The sequence below is a fragment of the Typha latifolia genome, chromosome 3 (assembly GCF_019914945.1).
Source record: "Typha latifolia isolate L0001 chromosome 3, TyphaL0001v2, whole genome shotgun sequence".
Taxonomy (NCBI): Eukaryota; Viridiplantae; Streptophyta; class Magnoliopsida; order Poales; family Typhaceae; genus Typha; species Typha latifolia.
Genome location: NC_133088.1, coordinates 6,361,148 through 6,380,166, shown reverse-complemented (window position 1 = coordinate 6,380,166; position 19,019 = coordinate 6,361,148).

Sequence of the window (19,019 nt, the reverse complement as noted above, 5' to 3'; positions counted from 1 at the left end):
ATGCTGTTTGAGAGGAATTAGTGGCCATGTCTAACTATCTGTAAATAAAATTGGGCAAAAAAAAAAACAAACAAACACAATTCATATTTCACATTTTTAATTCATCCAAATTACTCACATTTAAAAAAAATTGTATAGAATTAGTTTCCTCCAATAAAACTTAAAAGTGAAAACAGGAAAACAATAAAACGTAACAAAGTAGTAATTAGTAATTATTATTCTACAATTTACACTTTTACTTCCTACATTAGTTACTAATTACTAACTACTCACATTTTAAAAACTAAGTTAAAAACAGTAATTGGCTAATTGCTTATGAGTGATAATTGATATCTGATTAACAACTCTAGTTTATTCACATGAAACACATTTCAAAATCCTCTAATAAAAAATTATATACTTAAATAGCAGGCAATTAGTAATTCCCCAATTAATAATGCATGATAGTGAAAAAAAAATTCCTTTTTTGTAATCTTAATTCAATAATTCATAAACCAATTAGCAATTAACTCCTCTAAATTTCTAATTAATTCCTATAACTATATACCATAGCAAATTAAGAGTAATTGAAAACTTAAGCTAGGGAAAATTAGGAATATTTAAGCTCGGAAAAAGAAAACAGTAAACCCATTAGATTCATATTGGGAGAGAGTAATTGGATTCATATTAGGAGAGAGAGATTGAAAGAGAGAGGGGAGAGAGATGAGTACCATTGTGGGAGAGAGAGGAGAGATATGAGTACCGTTGCGGGGGAGAGAGTGTCGCATGCTGCTGCCCAATGCCGTTGGCCACTCATCGCCTTAGCTATGGTTGTCGCCTTCGCAAACGCCGGCCATGGAAGAGTTCTTGTTCTAGGGTTTACTAGTGTGCAACAAGAGAGAGTGAGAGATCAACGAGCGAGAGTAGTGGCATTTGCATTTTTTTATATTGGTTAGTTCTTAAACTGATCCACTATAAAACCTGACCCGCTCACTAATAATTACATCTCGACTTGGCGGGCCAAAGCGCCGATCGCCTCTCACAAGCGCATTTCAACATGGCGGGACAGCCGCCTTTTTCGCTTTTTAAAATAGTGATCACAGTGTTGTCACGTGACGAACACATGGCAACTTATAGATAGAAATAATTAACATAAACCTAATGAAATGGTGAAGTGAGATATTTTTAGTAGTTCAAAGGGTCATTAGAAAAATAATGGTAGTTCGAAGGGTGGAACGGGAATTATCCCATCAAATCATTCCAAACAACTATAGCGATAAAGCGAGAAACTTAAATCCTAAGGAGAAATAAATGGGGGAGTGCGTTCTAAGTGCACCTCATTTGATTGCGATGCTTCTTAGCATCTAAAATTTGTCGGAAGATTTAATAAGCTAACAACTTTAGCTTAGTTGATAAATCTAGCAAAGAGCTAATCATAATCATAATCTTTAAAGCATGATTTTAAAATTTAAAGATCAATAATTTCTAATACACTAACAAGACTAAGCATGCTTATAATAAGAATAATAAAGCAGGAGTAATAATAATACAGATAATAAATTGATAACATGCTCTACTTTCATTATGTGAAACTTGTTAATTTTTATAAATGTCATAATCCTCATTTTGGATTTGTGCCCATGAATTCATGTTAATTAAAAGTCATTCTCAAAATACAATCGAGAATTTTTCTCATAATCATCCAATTAGGATTATAAAGAGGTGTTACTAAGTGATAAACACAATGATAAACGCACTATGTCTTTTCCTCTAACTATTAAGAGAGATTAAAGTTACTGTAGATAGTACTTCGATCTAACCTAGGACTATTATATAACCCAGTCAGAGTCACCTAAGAAAATTATCGTAGTGATCTAAATTAAAATATTTCGTAAACTTCTAAATAGACTCACTACTGAAATTTGCGGAGCAATCTATTTTGAGGCTATTTTGTTAGTCATACCTACTCACAACTAATATTCTACTAGATGTACCAAGATATACATTTCATAAAGTATGGCATTGCACATTGTAGATTATAGCACGAAGTATAGCATAAGCACAAAGAATAATGCACAAAATATGAAATAAATAAAATTGTGAGTGAATTCACTCACTTGTATTCCACGTGAAATTAGTCAAATTAATAATCTAAGTAAAAATCTTCTTTATCCCTAAATAATTTTATACTTTAATTTAAATGTTTAATTAATTACTCTTGGGTCAAATTGAAGCCTAGGACTTGCGGTGGGCTGCAGTCCTTAAAAGCCACTCACTAAAATAGCTCAGGCTGAGCTAAGGGCCAAACCCAAATAAAATAGGTTGGGCTGCTAATTGCAGCCCACCCACTCCACCTCAGGTTGGGCCAGAAAAGGGCTCAACCACCAAGCCCAACCAACATCGGTCTCGCCTAAACCAAGTACGGGTTTAGGATCTTTTGGTCCCAATGAAGGCTCTTTCTTCCCTCTTAATGGAGAAGAAGTAAAAAACGCAAGCAGGGAGGTGACTATTGGCCGAGAGGAGCGCACCATCGATGGTCGATGGCGAGAGGCGCGCACCATCGATGGTCGATGGCGAGAGGCGCGCACCATCGATGGTCGATGGCGAGAGGCGCGAACTATCGATGGTCGATGGCGATGGTCATGAGCGCGATCACAAACTAGGCGACCTCGAAGGCCCCAACAAGCGATAGCACTAGGCTCCCTATGAGAAGGAAGAGTTGGAGGGGTTTGAGGAGATCGACGTCGACAATGGTGACCGACGCGAGCCAAGAAACCGACGGAGCGAGGCTACATGGTGTAGCCTCTCTCGAACACCTTCGTAACCCATTTCCATGGTATGAGGGCGACGCGACGGAGCTTCTCAGACAGTCCGGCGGAAGTCTCCAATTAGTTGGAGAGAAATCTAAAACTGTAAATAGTTTGGACCCGATATTAAAATAATATTAAATAAAACATGTCTCCTTTCAGTTTCACCCAGCATACGTAGTATTTATGATGTATTTCTTTGTTGACAACTCTTGTATTTATAGGACCCTATGATTAAATCAGATTGCTACGGGCATGATGGTAATGGTGGCTAATCAACTAGATAGATCCCAATTTTTTCTCTCTCCCCTAATTAGAATGCTTACAGAATCATAAGTTTTTAATCAATACAAGTGAAAATATGATTATGAAAAATTTTAGAAATCTTAAGTTGGTTTAATGGATTCAAAGGCAGCAGTTTTTTTAACCCCGCGAGATAATGCGACACAAACCGGAAGGCATTAAAGACTTCTTCTTTTTTATAAAGGTTCATAGACGATCTCATTGCAATAAGAACTGGTTTACAATATTACAGTGGTGGATTAGTCTGAGTGTGACAAATGTTTTTGAGAGTTAGACTGGCTAAATCGTGAGCAGCCACGTTATTGGTCCCACTCATAAAGGAGATTTGGAACAAGGATAACATTTTCATACACCTAAGACATTCTTTGATGACAGGTACAATAACCCACTCGGTGTAATACTTGGGGCCATCCTTGAGGAGAGCTCTAGCACTTCACCCTTCAGAACGCTTTCGCAACCTTCGAAGAGGGTAGCTTTGGTGAAGTAGAGGTTACTGCTAGCATGTTGGATGACCATGCCCATGCCACCTAAGGGTCCACCCCGCAAGTAGGCGTTGACCCAGCAGATGAAGCAATCCAAGTAGCTTGGCAAGCAAGAGGGAAGGCACTCCTTGGTTGGGGTTGTCTCTTTAGCCAAGCAGAGCGAATGAGGTGGGATTTGAACAAGACTATCGACATGCTTGATGTCATTGGAATACAATGAGGATCTAGAGAAAACCAAAGACCTGCGTCCGAGTAGCCCTATTTTGCCTATGACTATATTGAGCCAATCAGGATCACCCCTTGCATCCAAGCCCAAACCTCCATTACCTAGATTCAAATCAGCCTAGGGTCTTCTCAATCTTGATCACATTGAATATTAAAGAATACTTGTCGATAATGGATCTTCACCCATTGGCTCTCCAAGAAGCAAATGTCATGCTTGGCACCCTATAGCTCTATAGTTTGGATCCAATCTCTTTTGACTTTACGGAGACGTGGCTAGACTACAAATAAAATGGGCCACACATACAGCTTGATGGGATTCGACACCAACTCAGTGCCACCTTACAGCAGATGATATAACTGCCTCTATTTTGGGCAGATGGAGACCTGTTGGAGTTGCTACAGCCACCAGCAACTCCACCCAAGGCAACGGAGAACGGCTTCCCTAAATTTTTTTTTCACTTTGATGTGATCCAAGCCCGATTGGATCACCTTATTGAGGACATTGGATTTGTTGGGAAAAACCAAATTATCATTTCGATTTTTTATTTCAATAGCAGTGATCTCAGGTTACAATGTTTCAACGACACAAGATGGTGTTCAAACACCAAAGCTCCATCGAAGAATAATTGCTCTCGAGTTTTGGCATTCGAACGGTTGTCGCCAGCATTCGAGCGCAACAGCCTCATTGAAAAATAAGTGCTCTTAGGCTTTGGTGTTCAAACGGTGCAACCCGACGTTCGCACGCTAAAACATGCTGATTATTCTCGGGTTTTGGCATTCGAACGAAGTCATCTAGGGTTTGAATGCTATAACCAACTGACTACTCTCGGGTTTTGGCATTCGAACGGCTACCACCGATAGTTTGAATGTCCAAACCTGAGAGTGCAATTCGTCCAATGCTGTTCGCACGCCAGTCCAACGACGTTGGAATGCCCAACACTAAGATCATTGTGTTAGACTTAATTTGATTATTTTAAATCTTAGTTAGCCTTAGACATGATCATCAGGCGGGCCGGGCCGGACTTTTCGGGCTAACCGGGCCTAAGCATTTGTTCATGACCCGACCCACCAATCACTCGGACCGGGCTAGAATAGTCTAGCCCGTTAAACCACCTGTCGGCCCGTGAGAGATCGGGCTAGCTGGTCGAGCCGAGCCGGCCTGACCCACCAATCACTCGGCCTAACCTATATTTTAGCTATTTTTAGAATTTTTTTAACTATTAGCTCATTTTTTTAAAAAATATTTATATTCCTCCATCTAAAAAAAATTAAAATAAATTAAAATTTTTTAAAGGTGTGCTTAAAATAATGCAAAACGGTATAATACCAAAAAAAAAATTTACTATAGCAGTGGTAAATTACTGCAGCAGAACGCAAAGTACTGTAGCAAATGGGCGGGCCTAGTTGCGGGCCAAACAGGCGGGCTTTCGAGCCGGGTCGGGCGGGCAAAGTGCTGGCCCGTGCCACCCATGGGTAGTTCGGGCTCGGGCCGGGCCGGGCCTAAACCGGGTCCGAGCCGGGCTTAGCCCGGTCCAAACCGGGCCGGGCACGGGCGGGCTAGGCCATTTGATCATGTCTAGTTAACCTCTAAAAGTGTGGAAGACAGCTATTTTAGGGATTATGAAAGATTATTATCTTTTTTCTATTTTCTTCTTCTTCTAGCCTCCTTCCATTCCTCCTCTCTCTCGTTTTTGTTATCTCTATATCTTCCAATCTAGGCTATCATTGTAATAATCTAAAAATATAAATAAATAAAATAATAATAATAATAATAATAATAATGTAATAACCTAAAAAAATAAATAAATAAATACAAATAAAATAATAATAATAATGTATAAATTAAATAAATAAGAGACAAAAAGAAAGAAATTAAAAAAATTTGATGTTGCATAGCACGAGCTCGCGCCATGCAAATTGTGGGTGCACGTTGAGGGCGCCACGTGCGCCCACAACCACCGGCCCGACCAACAGGGTCGGGCCAGCTAGCTGCGGCGGGCTCGACGCCGCCGTAGCTGCCACCTTACCTCCTTCATCGCCTCTCTCTCTATAGCTCTCTCTCTCTAACTCGCTCGTTCTCTCTCTTACTCTCTCTTACCCTCCTCTCTCTCTCTCTATCACCTCTCTCTTACTCTCTCTTTCGCTTGTGATATTGCTATATCTGCTCAGAATAACTTCAAATCTACTTATAATAATTCTTCTGTATAAAATACATATCTCCACATATTTACAAATTTCTACACTTTATCACAACATATGAACAACTCTATATATCCAATATTATGCTCCACAGACTATGACACCTCAATATCAATATCAATACATGATTTTTAATAATACCTCTTCCTATTCATTAATCGCTCAGATAAATTCTCAATATACCAATATCACAAATTATTTCTATCAATATCGACAAGTATCAAGACTTAATAATCTTAACATCACAACGTAGATTCCCATCTCAACCAATTAATATCAAACTCATCAAGATTGACTACTAGGGTAGCCCTAAAATAAACCGACAACTACTATACTTGATAGCTTGCCAGATCATCCTTAAACCTAAGCTCTGATACCACCTGAACTGTAACGCCCCGCCCAGCACGGGCACGTGCACGCCCACGCGCCCACACGGTACGCACGGTGCACGCGACAGGACGGGCAGGGCCCGTCACGCACAGATACACTCCTATGCACATACAATCATGACATCATTAAATAAAACTTGCTAACCTATCCATATATGATAATCCATCACCAAATAAATCATACTCTTAACCGAATAAACATGTTAACATATGAATATCCAAGTCCACAATAATAAACACTAGACCGCTACAAAATCTGGCAGGACCCACACAGGCCACAATAAACAATCAAGATACAACTAAACAGCTAATACACGAGTGCTATAAAATCTGACATATACCATACAAATCATCATCTGATACAATAAGGTACAAATATAACAAACAACGATAAACTCAATGTCTGGTTAAACTATCTTTTATACCGTCTCGCATCAATAGCTCACCTCATCATCACTCTAAAATATCTTCTCAAGATATATCAAGTCTCTATCACGTACCATAAATCTGAGGGGTTAGAAAAGAAATAAAGAGAGTCATGAGCAAAAGGCTCAGTGAATAGACCTTACCCCGAATCAGTGATGCCAAACAGAGAGTAAATCAAGTGCTGGATAATATGAATCAGAAAGAGTATCATGTCATTATTGAGTATATGAATGTATCCTCAATAATACATAAATGAAAAGTAGATAATATGTCATACTAATAAAAATATACAATCCTCGATAATAAATAAACAGATCTCCATGTCATATGATCATCATAACTCTCTATCAAATATGACACATGATACATGCCGACCATGACAATGATATAATATCAGATACAATTATATATGATGTATATTGACCACTCAATAATCAGGTATGTCAGATAATAATAAAATCATATGCATTTCTTAACATCACGATCATCACCGACATCTCGTTATAATATCATCATACTAGACCACTGTGCACAGTCAATACTCGGTATCCGGTCTCAACATCATGCCCGAAGGCTCAGAGCATACTCTGCCATCCGCAAGGAGTATCTCAAATATAATCATACCCTGCCATCCGCTAAGGGTATCAACATCCATCCAGACCGGGCACCCTTCTAGCTTATAGAAATCTCGTGAGGATAACTCGCCAAATATGCCCTGGCGAACGGCATGTGTCCGAATGTCTGCTGCGCACACAGACTAATGACCTCGGACGTAAGGCCAACAGGATCGCGACCATGTCGAGCGATCAATGATCCACCAAGCGCGTCCTAACCCTCGTGCCCACTCGAGTATCCTCACGCATTCTATTAACTATCCTATCAATCACATTTCATGTTTTCTTTCTAAATGACAGATCATATGCATATATCCAGTACGATAATAAGTCAATGCATAACAGGAATTTAGGTGGAATAGGAATCAAGAGAAAATGATGCAATGTAATCTCCAACTGTATCGTCAACACATGCATACTTATGCTAGTCTATTACATGCATACTTATACTACATATTAACTCGATAAACAATCATAACAGTAGAATCATCTCTAATCATCTCTATATATGTCACCAATGTATCATATTCTAAATCAGCATAATCGAATGCATAATAAAATATGCTCGACTATAATCATCTCTAGATAAAATCATATAATCATGTTGGAGGCCAAAACATGCATGTACATAAATGTATAATATAACCTAATTTGAGAAAGGCGTGGGATAAGACTACTCACAATCTGATCAGAAGACACAAACCACGCATCTCTCACGCTCGTTAGTTAACCGAGTGGCATTCATCGCTAGCAAAGTCCACGAGGTCTCAAATAAGGGGTTCGGGATCTGAAAATATTTAAGTAACATAAAGTTAGTTGTTTATCCCAATATAATCTGTTCGAGTAAAATATGATGATTTATTAGATTTTAGAATTTCTACTTATTTTTATAATTTGCTAGATTTTTAATTATAAATAAAATATAAATATAGATAAAAAAACTAATTATAATTAAATTATATCTTGATTAATTAGGGACTATGTAGTCATTATCTTATTTGTTACAAAATAATAATGTATAATAAATTATTAGAATTATTTAAAATGTATCTCATAAAAATATTGGTATATAAATTTGATAATTATAATTTACAAATCTATATATTAATCTAATAGAGATATAAATAAATAAATATGAGTATTACTTATATTTATACCTAATTAATCATTGATTATACAAATTACAATTAATACTAAACATATTGAAGAATATATTATTATTAAAATAATTAATGTCTAAATAATCTATTTGCATTAATTAAGAAGGAAAAACCTAAATAAATAACATCAAATAAATAAATAATTAAATAATTAAAACACTGCTACAGAGCTCGGCCCAGCACTGTGCAGAAAATGAAGAAGTGGAAGCTGAGGAGGGAAGAGAAAAAGAAAGAAAGAAAGGAAGAAGAAGAAGAAGAAGAAGGGAGGAGGGGAGGGAGGTACGGACCCGGCAATATTGCTGGACTCGGCCTAGCATTGTAACAATGGCTGAGGAATTTTAGTTTATTTCCTTTTTCTTTTATTTGTGTTATTAATTCTAATTTGATCGAGCAATTAAATTGTTCAATAAGATATACTCTTTAATATAATTACTAGCTAGGCATATGTAGAGAAACTATAATTAATTGTAATTATAAGTATTTTGAAAGTTGTAGCTTATTTATCATTATTAGATTAATATATCTAGTTTTATTAAAAGTAATCAAATTATATATATTTCTATTAATGTTCATGTATACCTACATATAGACAATGCATTTCTAACACCTTATTGTTAAATATTAAGTTTTGATAATTATTTTTATATTAATGGATAATGATTATTATATGTATAATTAGTGATTAGTTTAGTAAAGTAGTAATTATAATATAATTGAATTATAATTAGATATGGTATGCACTTTTATTTTTAATTATATTATTGTATATTTGATCCATTTTATGTTTTATATCAAAAGAAGATGAATCATTGTAGGCATAATACATAATTAGAAAGTAAAGTCTTTAGTAAATAAATATAATTTATAGTAACTACATATTAAGGTAATCATAATTATATATATATAATTAATAAATCGTTTAAACCATCATATTTTTATATGAATGATTTCTAATTGAATAAACGGTTAACTATATATTATCTAAATATTTTTAGATCCCGAATCCCATTATTTTTTAGAGTGTTATGATGATGGTATGATTGGTGATTTATTTATATATTGTTGAGAATAGTATACTTGATCAGTCATGGCATAATAGTTACTATAGATATAATATTATTGAGAATATATTTATATGCTCATTCATAGCATAATATTTTTTATTCATATTATCTAGTGTACGATTAACTCTCTATTTGGTATCACTGATTTAGGATAAGATTTATTCACTGAGCCTTTAGCTCATAACTCAATTTATTTCTTTTCTAACTCTCTTAGATATATGATATGTGATAGCGACTTAAGATATCCTAAGAAAATATTTTGGAGCAAAAATGAAGTGAGCTATAGATGTGAGATGATATATAAGATAGTTTATATAGAAATTAAGTTGTATTGATGTTGTATATTTTATTTTCTACTATTAGACTGTGTTTTGTATTGTAAGAAATATCGTACAAGTTGGACGGTATTGTATTAGTTGTATTAATTATATTTTGATGGTTTATTGTGGCCTTTGTGGGTCCTACCAAATTATGTAGTCATCTAGTATGATTATAGTGGATTATGTTCTTCATATGCTAAATTATTTATTTGGATGATAGCATAATTTATCTTAGGATAGATTATGTGAGTATATGTGTATCTCTCATCTTGATGGCACCGCTCGTCCTATTGCATGCGTCGCGCGTGACGTGGGAGTGCATGGGCATGCACATGCTCGTGCCGAATGGGAGCGTTTCAATCTCTCTCAACCTTCTCCTTCAATCCAAGGCTGTCAAGTCGATGACATTCATTCCTTCTCAACTGTTGATCCCCCTAGTCCAGTAGGGTCGGCTATTTTCTCCCTCCTCCCTCAAACTCTAGCCACCGGCTAGCTCCGCCCTCATCATCCGTTGATTTTCTTTCTTCTTCTTTAGGCCGACCATCTTCTCCTCATTCTTCCTTTTTTAAATCATAAATCTACCAAACGCCACCATCATCACTATTATCCCTTCTGCTCCTATCTTATAAATCTTATCATCTATATTAAATCAACTTCTAAATCGCTACCACCATCTCTACAAATAAACTCACCTCAAGCTCGATTCACAACATTCTCCGATTATTGTGTTTCTCGAACAATTTAGACAAGTCAAACTCCCCAAGGTTAAACAAAATTAGATCCATTTCACTCAAAACCTTCTAAAGTTTGTGCATTTAGTGATCTCTTTTTTAGCTACATGGATGCAAAGACCTTAGAGGTAGTGTTTTATTTCTTTTGCTGCATGCCCATTATTGGATTAGACATTAAAAATCCTTAAGAATAGCACCAAAATATAAAAAAATCCAAATTTGAATAAAAGAATAATTCCCTTTTCACTCCCTCAACTATTACTCATTTACACAATGACCCCTTTAACTTTTTTTATACATAATAACCCCATGAACTATCAGAAATATCTTACTACATTGATGTCGTTGACGGAATTAGAGAATTGACCAAATTGTCCCTCCACTTATAATGATAGGATAGTTAAGTGGCTTAGCTAATATTGAACATTTTTATTTTTTTTTAAATTCCTTCGTTACCCTCATGCCCCTTCACTTCTCTTCCTCTCCTCTCTGTCTCCTTGATCACCAACACCAATATACTATCTCCTCCCTAATAGCTGATTGAGCCTGATCGCCATCCACTTGCCGTGTCGGTTGCCGCCGTCGCCAACCCACCTCAAATAGGCGCTCGATGCTCTCAATCCCAAGCTCGAGGTTGGTGAGCACCGCATGGGCCAAACCCTTCCTCGCCGTCACTAGGTATGCTGCATAATTCTCCTAGAGGTTACACTGGAAGGCCACGTCTTTCAAGAACTAGCCAGCATAGCTAAAGAGGATCAAGGTGACAGCCTTGGCAACCGATTCATCGACAATGTAGTCTTCATTGACCACCATGAGTGTGGCAGCACTGAGGTCAACGCGAGTCCAGCCTGTGAGGAAATTCAAGGTCTCAACCTTATCGTCCTCCTTCATCAATAGGGTTCGCAAGCACTCGTAGGTGATGCAAACGTGGCAGACGAGGTCGTGAAAGTAGATCAGGTCACGAGGGTTTAGAGAGGAGACGGGACTATCTCAAATGAGTAGGCCTTGTGCTTCCTAGAGACAACAATGGTGCTAGCTTTGGGAGCTTCCTTCTTAGCAACTTGCTGTAGATGGAGGAATTGGGGATGGAGGAAGGGGTCTTTATAAGTTGTTTTTTTTCTTGGATTTGCAGGGTGTTTGGTGGCTGGTGGATTCCTAGGTCAGGACGTCTTAGATAGAATAAGCCATTGATGGGTCTCTTGGATTTGGAGGTGGTAAAATGGTTTTCTTTAGGCATTTGAAAATTGAGCCTCAACTTTCCAATCAAGCTTGGATATAGGAAAGCAGTCCACACAATCAGAGAAAAATATCATCTAAATATTCTTTCGTGGTCAAAAAAATTATGAAACTAGATGAGATCGTTCCATATCTTCCTACCTACGTGTGTTATATTCATGCCCTTTACAAATTCTAACTACAGCTAAGGCAAAAATAAGCAATGTTACGGTGGAGGTGGAGATGATGGGTGATGGTGGTGATGGTGGTGATAGATTGGTGGCATGAGGTACTATTGGATAAAGAAAGAGGGGGGGAGAAGATGGTCGAGATCCCAAGAAGGAGGAAGGACCTGATAGTCGAGGGGGATTAGGAGTAACTGGCGTTGAGGTGACATGCGACTATGGTTTGAGCAATGAGGGAGGAGAGTTAAAATAGAGGAAGAAGAAAGGAAAATACAATATTCCTTGATTATCCCAAATAAGTTGCCCTCCACATATTAAAAGGCTAACCTAATAAGCAAAAGTAATAAATGATAAACCTAGAAATAATGCATTCTTGTCGAGCGTGTTCGAACACGCAATTCGCGTTCTCTGTATATGCGAACATATGCAGGCGTTCAAACCCAACCTCCGCGTACTCGAACGGGGTCAAACGCATCTGAACATGCAATTCACATTCTCTATATGTGTGAACATATGCAGGCGTTCGAACGCAACCTCCGTGCGTTCAAATGAATAATTTCTATATGTGCAAACGTATGTAGACGTTTGAAAGAGATAACTAAAATTCTTATTTTTTTTTGAAAAAAACTAAGAAACCAAAACAAAGAAATGGTACATAGGTTGTAACCATGTACGAAATGACTCAGTGTGGTCTAAATCATATCATGGCAACGTCAAGCTTGGAGAGGAGGACAACAGGGAGGAGGATGAGGGCGGCAATGGGCAGGAAGAGGAGGGGGTATTTTTATCCACCTAAATTTTTTTTCACTTGCATGTGATTTGCACATGTATATGAGGGATAAAATTGGCATATACCAACCACATGATTACCATGTGATAAAAGTAGCATAACTCTTAACGAAAGGGTTCAAATGAGATATTTCTAATAGTTTATAAAATCGGTGTGGGGGTGTCATTGTGAAAATGAGTTATAGTTTAGATTATCCCAAAGAAAACACAAATCAAAATGAAATCTTGTGTTTTATGATAAAAAATATCATTAATTTGTGAAGATCCAAGATAGAATCAGTAGAAGAGTGAAAGAGAGATCTCAAGGTGCGCACATGGAGGTTGTGATTAAGAGAAGAATGAAGAATTAGGGTTCTCGGGTTGGTTTAAAAATAGCTAGATCTTCAGTTTGATGAGCTCTGAGGTCGACGTGCATTTTTATTTTGGTGCACACCAAGCCAAAAAGGCTAATTTTTTCAAAACAAATTGCAATGTGCTCAAAATCTATCAACACCATAAAACTTCAGAAATAAAATCAATCAAGGCAAAAAGAACCTTAAATCACAAAAATCAAGGTTGCACATCAAATATGCTATAATTTGGATTTTTGGGATTTTCAAAAATACTTGTCATTTGCAATGTTCAAATTTGACTATATCTTGAATCTTCACACACTAGGGATTACTCAGCTTCCCCCTCTCACCTATCTCATCGGATGCGATCGCCACATATGTTGATTTGTGGTCATCTAAGCATCGAACAAAATCTAAATTTGTGTGCCCAATGACTTCAAGATTGTCTGACTCTATATGTCTGCATATAGTCTTTACTAATCTGAAGATACCTAATAATATTTTTAGCAATCTTCCAATATGCTATGCTTGGCTTACTTTGGTATCTAAGATGTACTCCTCTTGTATGAAATATGGATGTGTACACATTTGAGAGTATATCAGGCTACCAATATAATAGTAAAAACTTATAAAATATGCTTCATTTCTCCCATTTCAATCATACCCTTTAGATCTCTCCGAGTATCCAAAGGACAATAGAATACATACCCTTTGGTTATATCAATTTCTACAATTTGGATGAGAGTAAATGACAAAAAAATACATACCCTTTGGATCTCTCCAAATATCCAATAAAATATACACTAAACTATCATTGGGTCCAACTTCTTCTCATGTAGATTATATAGCTTAGTCTCTGGTAGGCATCCATATGTGTGAAGGGAGTTTAAACTAGGTTTCACACACAAAGAGTTTTAGACACAACCTTAGAAGGAATCTTGTTTAACAAATAAATAGCAATTTTAAGACTTCGCTCTACAAAACAAAAGGAAGTGAACAATTAGTTATCATACTCCTGTCCATGTTCATTAGGGTTAGGTTCCTTCTTTTTTCTTATTTTAACTTGGTTTGCCAAGTATTAGACTTGAAAGCTACACTCATCTAGAAACTACTCAAAAGGACTTGTAACTGAACCTGGTGTGTCTACCATAAAATTCACCACCCGATTTGATTTGACTACTTCAATTCATTTATCCAATTCATTTTTAGTACTTTCTTTGAAAATTTTAACGAGCCTCTGATTTCTTAGAGAGAGAATATATTTAACCCATATCTAGAGTAGTCATCAGTAAATGTGAGGAAATATATATCCCACTTTATGCAATGAGAAAATGGGTAACAAATGCTTGTACTAATCAACTCCAACATTCCATGATGTCATTTCACACTTTTTTTGAAGACTCTACGCTGCTTATTCTTTTTATAGACCACACATATCCCAAAATCAAAGAAGTCAAGAGAAGATAAGATTCTATCTTTGACTAATCAATGCATTCTTTCTTGTGAAATATGTTCTAACCTTCTATGTTTATAACATGAAAGGTTTCTTAATTATTCTTCCACGCTTAGCAATTCTATGTAGAACTAAATAGGTTTTGTAATAGGATAGGAACTACCCAGATGTAATCTATAAAGACCATCAATCAATATTTCAGAACTAATTAATTGGGAATCAAAATAAAAGGTAAAACCACATTTATTTAAATTAAATTAATAACTAACTTGGACTAATTTGATAATAGAAATTAAGTTCCTGAAATACTTGAGAGTATAAGATTTAAATGAAGGTCGGTGTCCAAAATAAGTCTAAATATCCCTATAAACTTCAAATGTAAATACATTCCGTTTTCAGAAATAACTATATAGTTGTAGAAATATGGATTATTGCTCATGAATCAATTTACCGAGAGTTATATCAAAATATATGTCATATGGAATTCACACAATAAGAGATTTAGTGACTATATGATCTCTCAATATTATTTTAAGTTTAGTAAAATTTGAGCCATTAACATTAGGAATATTACTATTAGTATCAAAAACTAAAATAGGAGAAATAGCTGAAAAAATTTCAAATCATGTACTAAGAAACATTCTAAGGGAATCCAAATATATATAAGAAATCCTTATTTACTTATATAGATGGTGACATTGTATATACCTCCTTTGTGATTGAGTTAAAATCAAGATTAGATTTACTCAAGTTGGTGGTACGGTTTTACCTATAGAAACTAATAATAAGCCTCACTTCTCAAGCTAAAGAGAATAACACTTTTTTGTCACTTAACTTTCTCAGGATATAAAATATAGAACTGTAACTATCCTACTCTTACTCTAAACCTAAATCACATTTGTTCTCCATTGGAACAAATATTTGTGTCAGTTTTTAGAGTATAAGTATTATTAATACCACATCTATTTGATATAATTATATATTTGGCATCTTGATATCACTTTGGCACACACACAAATCTTAGAATATGAATTAAAATTAACTAGATATGTAAATTAAAATCTATATTTGATATACAAAATTGTATGCAATTGAGATAGAAACTAAGTAACTTTATATTGATAAATAATTCTTCATATATATATATATATATATATATTATAACCAATATTAGCTATCATGATCATTTATGCTAGTAATATATGCATACCATTATCTATATTATAAACAATACTCAAATTGCAATCATATCAAGTATGTTGCACGCCAATAATTAACATTAACAAACAACCTTCAAAGTTTACAATAATTTTTTTATGTATACATGATACCTTAAGCTAAATTATTTCCTTAATATCATATTTAAGTAATACTTAATGGCTAGCAATAAATTCACTGTAAACCAAATATCAAAAAAAAAATATTCCTTATCACAGAAAATATTTAGTGAACTATGGTTGCAAACTATACAAGGTGATTTGCACCAAAAATCAATATGAATTTTCTTTTTCCGCTCTTATTCATTTCAGTTTACCAATTGCATTTTACTCATTTTATGTATATATGATTATAAAAACTTTATGTATTTTTACAAGAATAATCATTCCCATCTTTAGACATAATCATCTGGCAGGCCGGGCCGAGTTCAGGTCGAGCTTTTCGGGCCAACTGGGCTTAAGTATTTGTTCACGGCCCGACCCACGAATCACTTGAGCCGGGCCGAGTTCAGGCTGGGCTAGAATAGTTTAGCCCGGGCTAACCCAACCCACATTTTAGCTATTTTTAGAATTTTTTTTACTATTAGCTTATTTTTCAAAAAAATATTTATGTTCCTCCATTTAAAAAATAATAATAATAAATTAAAAAATTTTAAAGGTGTGCTTGAAATAATGCAAAACGGTACAATACCAAATTTTTCATTGGTTTTTACTATAGCATAACGACAAGTTACTATAGCAGAACGGGCAAATTACTATAGAGGTGGGCTACTGTAGCAAAACGGGCGGGACTAGTTGCGGGCTAATCGGGCAGGCTTCCGGGCCGAGTCGAGCGGGCAAGGGGCTGGCCCGTGCCGCCCATGGGTAGTTCGGGCTCGGGCCGGGCCTAAACCAGGTTCGGGCTGGGCTTAGCTCGGTCCAAACCGGGCAGGGCATGAGCGGGCTCGGCAGTTTGATCAAGTCTACCCATCTTTACTGAGGCACTAATTATTTATTTTGTCTTTTATGTTTGTCATGAAAAGATGGCATTAATATGGAGGGAAATTACTAAATACTACTTAAATTTCTTTTCTTTTTTTCTGCAGCAATAAACAACAATTACTTTTTACTATTTTCCTTTTCTTCTCTACAGCAGCAACAAACAACTCCATTTTGTTCTCTTCGAGATTATTGTTCAACAAACTTTTTATTTGTCTTTAAGATAAAAATCTCATCGATAATCATTTCAACTCATTATTTCTATAATAATTATTTCAAGAAAGAAATTTATTTAACAATTTAATTTAAATCTAATACATTGACGGACAAGAGAATTTGCACTAGAGGGCATGTTCTCAATTCTCAAATATTAAATTGCTATCTCTAATAGTAAAATTAGATTGATGTGAAAACATAAGAACAGAAGATCATTCGAATACAAAAGTACAAATATAAGAAGGAAAATATTCTAGATGTAAAATTATTAGGCACAATATAAAATCTTGCAGATACCTCCAAATGATATTAATAACTAAGTGTTTGTTATACCATTAGCTCTAACATTCATCATGGCATTCAAATGTTTTTCTTTTTTATTCTTGTCAATCTACTTCTTCATGTATATATTGATGTGCATCTTGAATTTATCTATTACATTTGTATAATGTGATTTAACTAAGCTATTATCTATGGATTCTAAAATTATATTTGCGGATTAGTAAAATATTATCTATAGATTTTGAAAATAGATTTTATGGATTCCATTATAATATATATGGATTACGCGATAATATCTATGGATTTCATAATAATATCTATGAATTCTATGATAATATTTGCCGATTTCATAAATACATAGATTATTATAATATTATTTTAATGTGATTTAAACAAGTCACATTCTACAAATTCTAAAATTATGTATATGGATTATTAAAATATTATCCGTAAATTTCAGGATATTATCTTTAGATTCTGCAATAATATATGTGGATTTCGTATTATATCTATGGATTATGAGAATATTATTTATGAATCCAATAATATTATTATGGATTCCATAAATATATTTATGGATTACTAATATATATATTGAAATAAATTAAGGTAGCAAACTATAGATTGAATTATTCTAGTGTTAATATATAAATTATAAATACTCTTGGATATAACTTGAGTTACACTATTATATGCGAAAACATAAATTGTAACAAACTTAAACAATCTTGGCTATTAAATTGTAATGTGTGAAATTACATATTATCTTATAAACAAACTAGGCTGTCAAACTATAGATTAAATTATACTATATTAAAAAATTTATTGTTCCAAATTATAGAGCATTACAAAATAAACTTTTATTTGTTCCAAACTGTAATAGATCACAATATAAACTTTTACAAAATAACCTTCAATCTTGTCCTGACAACTGTGATTCAGATTCATCTTCTTTCTTTGAGTTCTTTAGTCTACTTCTTTTGTGAATAGGACTCATAATAAATATAAAATATCTGTATAATAAATGATCCAGTTAAAATATTATCTATGGATTAATATCTAATATTGGATTCCATAAATACTAACAATGGAATATGAAAATAGTAACATTGAATTCTAAAATAATAATGCATTATTCCATAGATAAATTAACAAAAACCTATAGAATTCCTCATATCATAATTGCATAAATAAACTTGTATAATCTATATAGATAAAGTAATAAAAAATAATAATATTTTATATATTCCAATTACAAATAAGAATCTGCAGATAAATTAACATAAGCCTATATAATTTTATATTTCAAACTAACAAAACTTACAAATTTTATAGGTCATAATTAAAATAGATAAACTAATAAAAATCCATTGATAAGCTAGCAAAAAGATAAATAAAAAGCAAGATCTTCTCTATTATATCACTTACATTAGTTTTGAAGGATTCAACAAAGATTGAAGAAGATAATAGAGGTTAAGGATTTGGTCCAAAATTAGATATCAATGCGAGTTCATAAATAGAGGAAAGGAGCCGGAGATATTTCTCTAGCATTTTTTAGTTTAAAAGGGAGAAAAGAATGGAATAGACAGTGAAGAAGTTGGTGGTGGAAGTGGTCATAGAGGAGGGTTTGGTGCCAGAGGTGGAGTTGATGGT